Consider the following 10,155-nt stretch of genomic DNA (forward strand, 5'->3'; position numbering starts at 1 on the left):
ATTCAGGAAACCCAGGTGGATGCATGCTGCAGTCAACTTCTTGCTTGTTAAGGGGGGTCAGGTACTGAGGCTTAATATATGTAGGGAAATGTAAATGTAGAGCACAGAAAAATCCTATTTTTATTCTACACTGTGTCTAGTTTGTGGATGCAGTGCAGTAGGGAAAAAAAATGCAAATTGGGGTGAATACAGCATACAAAATACATAACGCACCCTCTCACACCTCGTCGAAACAAAAAGCTGCAGCAATGTAAGAATTCCGTCAATGGCGGACATGTCAAACAAGGGTCAAACGCCCACTAACAAAAACCCTCACACCACATAAAGCTGCAGCAAATGAATGCTGTCAATGGCGGACATGTTAGACAAGGGTCAAACGCACATTAACCAGCTAAACAACGAGGAATGGCGTCCTAACTTATGTAAATGTATTCAACCCCCAAACGACCATGTGGGTGAACAAAGGACCAAATGTCCCTTGCTCTCATCTAACTCAAAATGGTGGATTTAAAACAGGAAACACAAAAACACGCCGTATTTATAAGAAGGATCCCCTTTAGTGAATATTGTCAATGCCGGACATGTTAAACAAGGGTCTAACGTACATTACCAACTTACACGGGCCACCCAACTGAGTTTTGTGGGACAATGATCTTGTAACTGTGCAGTGCGCCGACGTACACCAGCTTACGTATGTAACTTTAATCTCGTAACAGCGTCGTTCGCCGACGTGCGCTAGCTTACGGATGTTTATGTTAGTTTTCTAGCGTGCTCTTAGAGACCCCGCGTCGTCTTCGTCAAATTTACTGTGTGCCAAGCACTCCTGGCTTCCAGGCACATCATTGAGCCACAACTCTTCATACAAAACGTGAGACAAGACAAACGAGGAACGAACAATGACAAAAACATGCAACGTAATGGTGGATTTAAAACAGGAAACGCAAAACCACGCTGTACTTAAAAGAAGGATCCCCTTTAGTGAATATTGTCAATGCCGGACATGTTAAACAAGGGTCTAACGTACATTAACAACTTACACGGGCCACCCAACTGAGTTTTGTGGGACAATGATCTTGTAACTGTGCAGTGCGCCGACGTACACCAGCTTACGTATGTAACTTTAATCTCGTGAATAGCGTCGTTCACGCGCGCTTCACGGATGTTTATATTAGTTTTCTAACGTGCTCTTAGAGAGACCCCGCGTCGTCTTTGTCAAATTTACTATGTGCCAAGCACTCCTGGCTTCCAGGCACATCATTGAGCCACAACTCTTGATACAAAACGTGAAACTCACAAGACAAAACGAACAACGAGGAACGCACAATATGACAAAAACATGCAACTAAATAACACGATAAATACACAACGCTGTTGCAACAGCGACACACCTGGTGTGGAGTACACACAGGCCACACACACACCACGTGGCAGCTCACACGCACCACGTGGCAGCATACACGCACAAAACACACAAGATAACATAGAAAAACGTGAAGAGAGTGGAAAAATCTCTACAATAACACAAGGAACAGGAAAAAACTAGACATGGAAAGAGTCTACACGAGGAACGGTAAAAAAAAAAAAAAAAAAGAGTAAAAAAATCGCGTGAGACAAACATCCGTGCAAACGCACTACAGAAAGACACAAACACACCCAATCTTACACACGACTTCACATCAGTAACACGAAGCGCTCGATCGACCACGCGGCCCACACGTGGGCGACTTTCACGCGTAAATGCCACTAAACGCGCAGAACATGCAGACGCACTGGAACAAACACACACGACTACTCATCAGTGACACGAAGCGTTCGATCAACCACGCGGGCCACACGTGGCCGACTTGCCCGCGTAAATGCCACTAAACGCGCAGAATCATGCAAAAGGCGATTGGGAAAAACACATAAAACACACACACACACACACACACAGCGTCGATTGCTTGTTAAACTCTCCGGCGGGCTTGTGCCCCGTCCTGACAGCATAAATAGTTCGATAGCTTAGCGCGAGCTACTCACCGCATGAACGTGTCCTTAGTCCCGTAACTCTGGCGGCCCATCTCAGTTTCGCCTTCGTGGTTTCCAAATTGTAAGGTATTCTGAAACTGGGGCACTACGCAGATGGTGGAGAAACAGGCTTCCGGACGCGCATGGATTAAGTTATCAACATTTAATGGCAAGAAGTGTAAAACAAACATTCAACGCGCTCTCCCTCGTGTCCAGGCTGCCGGCTGCCGGCTCCCGGCCCGGGAGCTCACAGCCTCCTCCGTCGAGCTCACCTGAAAAAGAGGACGAGCTCTCTAAAAACACGCCGTTTCATAATCCTCTTGCGCCGGTCAAACGTCACTTCCGGTTTCAGTCGCTTTCACAATAAGATTCCCATCAATTAAAGTCACCTTCACAATAAAAGTCTCTTGTTATAGTAAGTCACGGATTTCAACCGGCTTCGTCAATCTATAATACTAACATACAGTCACTCTCATGCAACATACATTAATTCTTGCCATTTACATAGAGTAAACATTACCCCTATGCTTCATAATACATTAATAACAATATTCTCCATTATAATATCTTTCTATATGTATTAATTTAAACCATAAGACCTCTGCAGATGTTATCAAAATAAACTATTACAACTTAACAGAATCATTTGGCACTACAACAGACACATCGTAATCAGAGTTATTCTGATATTCTCTGCATTTGTGAGAATTATAACCTGCAGTCCCTGAATGGACATGGAACAGTTTGCTTCATTTTTAAATGTCCCCTTAGATGAAGAAACATATCCCTGCTTGAAATCACACAGAGGGCAATGAAATGCCAAATTGTCTGCCACACCATGTGAGTCACTGCCTGGCCCTGCTATCCTTCTCTCAGTAAAATTATGTCTGTGTACTCTTGACATGTGTATCTTGAGTTAATTAAAACTGCTAAAAGTGCACATGCAGTTGTAATACAAACATGGTAAGGGAGAAACATTAGAATACTGTCCATGTTGGAGTCTGTAATGTCTCAGTAAGCAGACTTTGATGGGACTAGAAAAAGCACATATCTTACATTTCCACATGACTTTGGTCCATGAGCTCAGCCACACCTGAAATGAAAATGATCTGTTCAATTTATTAAAGTTAGGCTTAAAAGAAAGAAAAAGTGTAGCTAAAATAAGGCAGTAACATTCATTTGATATAGTTGTGTATTAGCTGTATTAGCTGTATAAGCAACAAATATATTGAATGGCTTAAATTAAATCAATCGTGTGATATCATTTTCAGATTAAAAATCTAAATCCCATTGTCCTTACGGCGCAACTGATGAAAATTGCATGTGAATGAAACACACTGAATTATCTCACCACGTGGAGCCCAGCACAATCATGCTAACGTTAACAATGTTAAGCGTATTCGGTTACGTTAACTTAAGATAACTCAAAAAAATCATGTGCAGACGTCAAAAACCCTAACTGGTGAAAAGAGACTTGTTTCGTAGGCAACCTAAACGTTCAGAGAAAGGGCACGCTTTCCTCACAGTAATGTCGACGTTTACGTTAGCTTTCAAATATCTTGCTCGCAAGCTAATAAAAGAGAACATCATTAGAACATCACTACTTACTGGTATAAGGACAGCAAACACCACGGAAAGTTTCTCTCTTCTCTTTCTTGAATTTCTCTCTTCACTTTCTTGAATTTCTCTCTTCTCTCTTCACTTTCTTAACTGAGCTGCTGAGCTGGGTCAGCGTGCCGTGTATCGTTACACCTGGCTAGTTCGACTTCACACAAACAACAGCATGTGAGTGCGCTGCAGTGTTGCCAGATCCGCGGTTTTCCCGCGGAATTGGGCAACTTTTGAAGTGTTGCCGCGGGTTGAATTTTGTTCCGCTGGTTCGGGTAGACCTATTTTGCATGCAAATTACATGAATATCTTGAAATAAAAATCCATATTTTTCATGAAATAATTTATTTATACTCAAATCCTACAAAACTGACTCCAGATCAGCACGTACACACAATGGACATGGACTTTAAAAGCAGTGTATATGGTTTGGCACGGGCATATTTTGAGTTCTGATATTGGGCTGGTTTTGGGCTGTTTTTTTTGTCACAGACCTGGCAACCCTGGTGCGCTGCGTCGATGTTAAATAGATCGCTTGTCTAGATCCCCAAAACGCAGAGTATGGAGTCATTCATCCTGATTTTGCAAACCTGTATCACAAAAATGTAGGGTTGTAAACTGCGTTAATGTTAGAAAGTTGGCTGACTGACGCCTTGCAAATCACATCAACCATTATGGCGTGTTACAATAACGATGTTATCGGATAGTACAGTGTCTATTTCTCGGTAACTTTTGAAAAATCTAAGCGAGAAAACGCCAAAAAATGTACATTTACATACAGAAAAGACAGACCCACTGTCTTACGACCTCTCTCCCCTTAGCATCGATGCAGCCTTGAAGCTGCTCTTTGCCACACATCTGCGCCGGCTCCCTCGGCAACTGGAAATTGTGAACAAAGATGGCGGACCAAACTCCGCTGACAGCCGTGTTTTGTATGTAAATGTACATTTTTCGGCGTTTTCTTGCTTAGATTTTTCAAAAGTTACCGAGAAATAGACACTGTACTATCCTATAACACTGTTATTGTAACCAGTAATAATGTTTGATATGATTTGCGAGGCGAACACGTTTTCAGACACAGCCACTGTATGTAATGTCAATTTAGATCAAATGAGTTAATACAACACATTGGAATTGATACACATAACTTGAAAGTCTACCAGAAGTTGATCAAACTCCAAATGACTGAGTCATTATGGCTGCAGTTCAATTATGAGTTCATGTTCGTGTATCACTCAAGTAGCTACAACTTGTTATGCCATTTAAGTTGGGGTAGTGTTAAGTATTCAGAAATCCCCTGGTGCTGAACCGAAGAAAATGTCCGGAGTCGAAAAGTTATAATAAAATGTATTTAATAAAAAGTATTATCAATCGTTGATAATAACTAATAACTGTTCAGATACAGAGTATAAATTCTCGGCCGAGGACTTCTAAGGCTTCACCAATCACAGACCACTCCTGGCTAAACCATTTGTAGTTAACTGTCTTTTGCTTCACCTAAAAAGAAGTGTCTCGCAGCCTCCGAAAGTTCATTTTATATTTCCCGGGCGTCCCGCCCCAGGGGAAATATCCACTTCTCATTGGATACATTGTCTTGGTAACATCTTTCCCCAATTCGCTCATTGGCCGAGCCGTCTGGCTGTTGGTAGATTTGCATATCCACATGACGTCATCACTCCGGCCACCATGCCGGGGAGGGGGAGGGGATTCCTTTCTGCCACTGATCTGTGTTCTTGGAACACAAAGAGATTCGTCTTCACCAGTGTGTTACAGCAATGCATTAAACAATAATACACAGACACTCACTAAACAATATTGTAAATTATTAAACAATAACACACATTCTATAACAACATGTAAGAAGTTATGGTACATTAGTAAATCCTAATTTACATATTGCTTTAGTAAATTATCTAATTCAACAGTAGCTTACTTCTTTTATTAAGATGAGCTGGTAGGTTTTACAGTGCAGTTTTAGTCTCTATGCAGGCTGGAAATCAGTTTAAGCGCATAAAAACAAGAACATACAGCTTTGAGGCAGTAAAGTGATGAACGCATCAGGTATTCATGAAAATATCATGAAACTTGTAAATTGTGTGTCCTGAGACACATAATATGGTGGAAAATCAAGAGAATCTGTCTTCTTTAGGAACATCCAGTTTTAGTCTCTGTGCAGGCTGGAAATCAGTTTAAGCGCATAAAAACAAGAACATACAGCTTTGAGGCAGTAAAGTGATGAAAGCATCAGGTATTCATGAAAATGTCATGAAACTTGTAATTCCTGTGTCCTGAGACACATAATATGGTGGAAAATCAAGAGAATCTGTCTTCTTTAGGAACATCCAGTTTTAGTCTCTGTGCAGGCTGGAAATCAGTTTAAGAGGCATGAAAACAAGAACATACAGTTTTGAGGCAGTAAAGTGATGAAAGCATCAGGTATTCATGAAAATATCATGAAACTTGTAAATTGTGTGTCCTGAGACACATAATATGGTGGAAAATCAAGAGAATCTGTCTTCTTTAGGAACATCCAGTTTTTGTCTCTGTGCAGGCTGGAAATCAGTTTAAGCGCATAAAAACAAGAACATGCAGCTTTGAGGCAGTAAAGTGATGAACGCATCAGGTATTCATGAAAATATCATGAAACTTGTAAATTGTGTGTCCTGAGACACATAATATGGTGGAAAATCAAGAGAATCTGTCTTCTTTAGGAACATCCAGTTTTTGTCTCTGTGCAGGCTGGAAATCAGTTTAAGCACATAAAAACAAGAACATACAGCTTTGAGGCAGTAAAGTGATGAAAGCATCAGGTATTCATGAAAATATCATGAAACTTGTAAATTGTGTGTCCTGAGACACATAATATGGTGGAAAATCAAGAGAATCTGTCTTCTTTAGGAACATCCAGTTTTGTCTCTGTGCAGGCTGGAAATCAGTTTAAGCACATAAAAACAAGAACATACAGCTTTGAGGCAGTAAAGTGATGAAAGCATCAGGTATTCATGAAAATGTCATGAAACTTGTAATTCCTGTGTCCTGAGACACATAATATGGTGGGAAATCAAGAGAATCTGTCTGTGTCTACTACCCCGCACTTGAGCACTTCGAGCACTGACTTTCAGTGTTCGAAGTGCGCCACTGAAAAATCCAGCAGAATTCAGTGCACTGAAAGTACCCGGATGGTGCACTGCAAACAGGCAAAAAATGTAGTGTAAAACGATGGACACTACTCGCACTAAGCGGCCGCCATCTTGGCTACGTACCGGAAGAGGAGGAGCCCTTTCGCCAGCTTTTCATTTTATTTCTAAAACAATGGCGGACAGCACAAGCGGTAGTCCACGAAGCTACAGACCGTAAATGTAAGTATCAGCGGTTATTACACATTGTACTGGTATTACAATGTACTACTAACATGCCATTCTCAGATTAGTGAGCATACCTAGGTAGCATTAGATGCCATTGGATCTGCATGGCAGTTATGATAAGCTAGCTGGGTAATCCACCACCCGGCCAGTCCGACGAAGGTGCACTTTTATCGGACACTTTTCGCTTGACGAGCCGGGGCAGGTGGCGGGCTCCAGGCGCTTGCTCCAGCGGCAAGTCCGACGACAGATAGCTATGTCAGTCATCGGACAGTGTTAAACAACGGCTGTTCTGTTAACCAATCGAAATAGCAATTTTAATAATGGATTAACAATGGATATGCCAGGGCTCCAGACTAACTTTTTTTACTAGGAGCACAGTGGCCCCTAACTTAAAATTTTAGGGGCGCAAGCAGAAAATTTAGGGGCGCACTTACAGGGTTTTTCCTGGGTCAAAATGGGTCTTCGGTGCTCCCCAAAAAAAATGTTTGCGCGCTATGCGCGCACCGTCTATTCATGCAGGTCGAGCTGTTGAGTGAGTGATCAGCAGCTGGCCGCTCGGTCCATTCACGCACCTCACAGTTGTGTATTGATCAGACAAGAAGACACGCTTATCAACTCCAGTGTTTCCCCTACCATTAGAACAGGGTGAAATCTCCACCCGCCACTCTGTAATTTTCATCCTTTTTTTTGCCTTAGGCGCTCGGGAAAACGGCTTAGGCGCGCGCCCAATTTTCTCTGCAGGAAAAACCCTGACACACTATAAATCGACTTGCAAAGTTTTCCCATCATTTTTACTGTATTACTGATAAATAATTTGACAATATACAATCTTATGCCTGTTTGCCTTCACGAACTGCAAAACATTCACAACAGAGAACTCTTCAGAAGTTACTGTATTGAGTTCAAACATATTTTAAGGGAAAACATACCGTGAGCATGTGCATGTTGCATTTCGATGTGGCCAATCAAAACATTTGTTGGTTTCTAGAGATGCACGATCAGGTTTTTGGTGCCGATCACCGATCACTGAAATCAGTATCTGCCGATCACCGATAATACCGATCACCGATCACTGAAATCAGTATCTGCCGATCCGATAATACCGATCACCGATCACGGTGTCGATTGAAGCATTCTATTTATTGTGTAGCATTATTGCTATGAGGACTATGAGGAAATACATATATAAAGCAACTCAAACATTAAAGAAATTACCGATTTCTTTAAACATTTCGGACTTTTACTTTGAAAAATATCCTAATTGATACATTAAAATTGTTTGATTGCTATTGTAGGGGATTTCAGATATGTATGGAACACATCTGCATCATTCATTTCCTGGAACTCTTGGGGAAATCTATATACAGGACTTTTCTTAACATACAAAAGACTGACTAATTTTTATAAACTCTTCCTTGGTCCAGTAAAAATGTTTGAATGTTAGCATAATTTAAGCTAAATCTCAGAAACGATTTATAAAGATACAACATCAGTTCATTGTTTACTTTTATATGTTCGTATATGATTTGTCGACATCTTATTTTGATAAACGGATGTTGTTTCACGTGGTTCTTTCCGCTAACTTTGCAAAACCGGATGTTGTCACTTAAATCCTTCCGCTAACTTTATCAAAATCCTCGCGCGCTCCCGATGGAATGTGTTTAGCGTGAGCATCAGTCTATAGCGGCTCAGACATGTGAGAGTCGGCTGAGTTGACCCAGAGATTCAACTCGGGGGACGGGGACGCCGCTCGGTGGTGAGGATCCCCTCTGACCTCTCACTCTGCGGCCCTCGCCCTCGTTGTGTCTCCGCTGCGGTGCGCCTCTTTTCACACATTAGCCCCCCCCCACACACACACACACAGGCCTGCCTTCTTCTTCGGTTTTCGTCTCCTTTCTTCTTCTGGAGTTAATGTCGGTTAGCAAACCAGGTCATTCAGGCATTACCGCTAACAAGTTTGTCAGCAACAAAAATATTTAATAAAAAAAAAAAAAATCTGCTAATTTACTGGCCGCGCATGCGCGAGTTGATGAAAAATTTACTCGCACTGTGTCTAATTTTAGGCGCAAAATGCGACCATTTGGTCGCAGTCTGGAGCCCTGTATGCTCAGTTTAATAACGGGTTAACATGACACCGCGAGCGTTTGCACACACGCCGCCCGATAATTAATACCGTTACGATAGCTATCTAAGCTTGTCCTTCTAGAAATAATTGTAGCTTTCAATCATCGTGTGTTGTTTTTTTAATGTCGTGTATGTATTAATTTAAATGTAATCGTGGTCTGGGACAGAGCACTGAATGGCTATCCTATTTCTGTTTCCTGCCCCAGAGACGTTTCCTGGAGGTGCTGGTGCTGGACCTCTGCTGCCCTCCCGACATCTGGCTCCAATGACCTCTGGCACCTCACATCCACCTCCAGGGCCTTTAAGAAGATGGACCGCCATCGCGTCTTCAGTATCCCGAAGGACCTCTCCACAACACAACACACCTCGCCTTTGACAGGCAGCAGTTGTAGCTTGGAGGTGGTTGCGGACAGGCTGCCTGAAGGGGGTCATGAGGCAGATGGGTTGGGACAGGTAGGGGGAGCCACCATCCCCAAGGATACAGTATCCTGGTGGAGGGGATGACTGCTCATAGAAGATGGGGCTGTTATTCAGGACCCTGGCATCATGCACTGAGCCCGGGCCTGTCGAGGCCCTGGCCACCACCCGATAGGAGGTGGCGCTGGCAAGCCAAAAATAAAAACTAGACAGGAGATCTCGGGGCCCCAACCGTGGTCAGTCAGTGCCCAGCACAGCCATGAGGGCGTTGAATGACTCTCGGTGAGCCTGAAGTCCACCCTCATGTCACTGTGGCCATCACAATACAACGCCAGCAGTGGCATTGCAACATTGATACGGCAGCACCGCCTGGGACTGGGTGGCTGCTGTAGAGTGTGTGGGGAGGGGAGGGGAAGGGAAGATTATATTAATATGTAAGTAATTTTATCAATAAAATGTTGTCATTGAGGTTTTGTAGTCTTTTATTGCGTTTTCTGATTTATATTAGAATTGATGCATGTTTGTAACAACAAATTAATATGCCTGTGTGTTCAATTGCTAATTGATTCCTGTATCAGGGTGAACTTCACTACAACAGAGATGTGTATAAAAGTACAGTCAGTCAAAGTAGGCC

General features: G+C 42.5%; 1 long non-coding RNA gene across 1 annotated transcript; it reads left to right on the forward strand.

Moving 5' to 3' along the window:
• Positions 1 to 6,736: 6,736 nt before the first annotated feature.
• On the forward strand, positions 6,737 to 9,989 carry LOC130190172 (uncharacterized). The gene is made up of 2 exons (XR_008830923.1): positions 6,737 to 6,974; positions 9,311 to 9,989. It is a non-coding gene; the product is annotated as an uncharacterized LOC130190172 (long non-coding RNA).
• Positions 9,990 to 10,155: the final 166 nt, after the last annotated feature.

The sequence above is a fragment of the Pseudoliparis swirei genome, chromosome 24 (assembly GCF_029220125.1).
Source record: "Pseudoliparis swirei isolate HS2019 ecotype Mariana Trench chromosome 24, NWPU_hadal_v1, whole genome shotgun sequence".
NCBI classification, from domain to species: domain Eukaryota; kingdom Metazoa; phylum Chordata; class Actinopteri; order Perciformes; family Liparidae; genus Pseudoliparis; species Pseudoliparis swirei.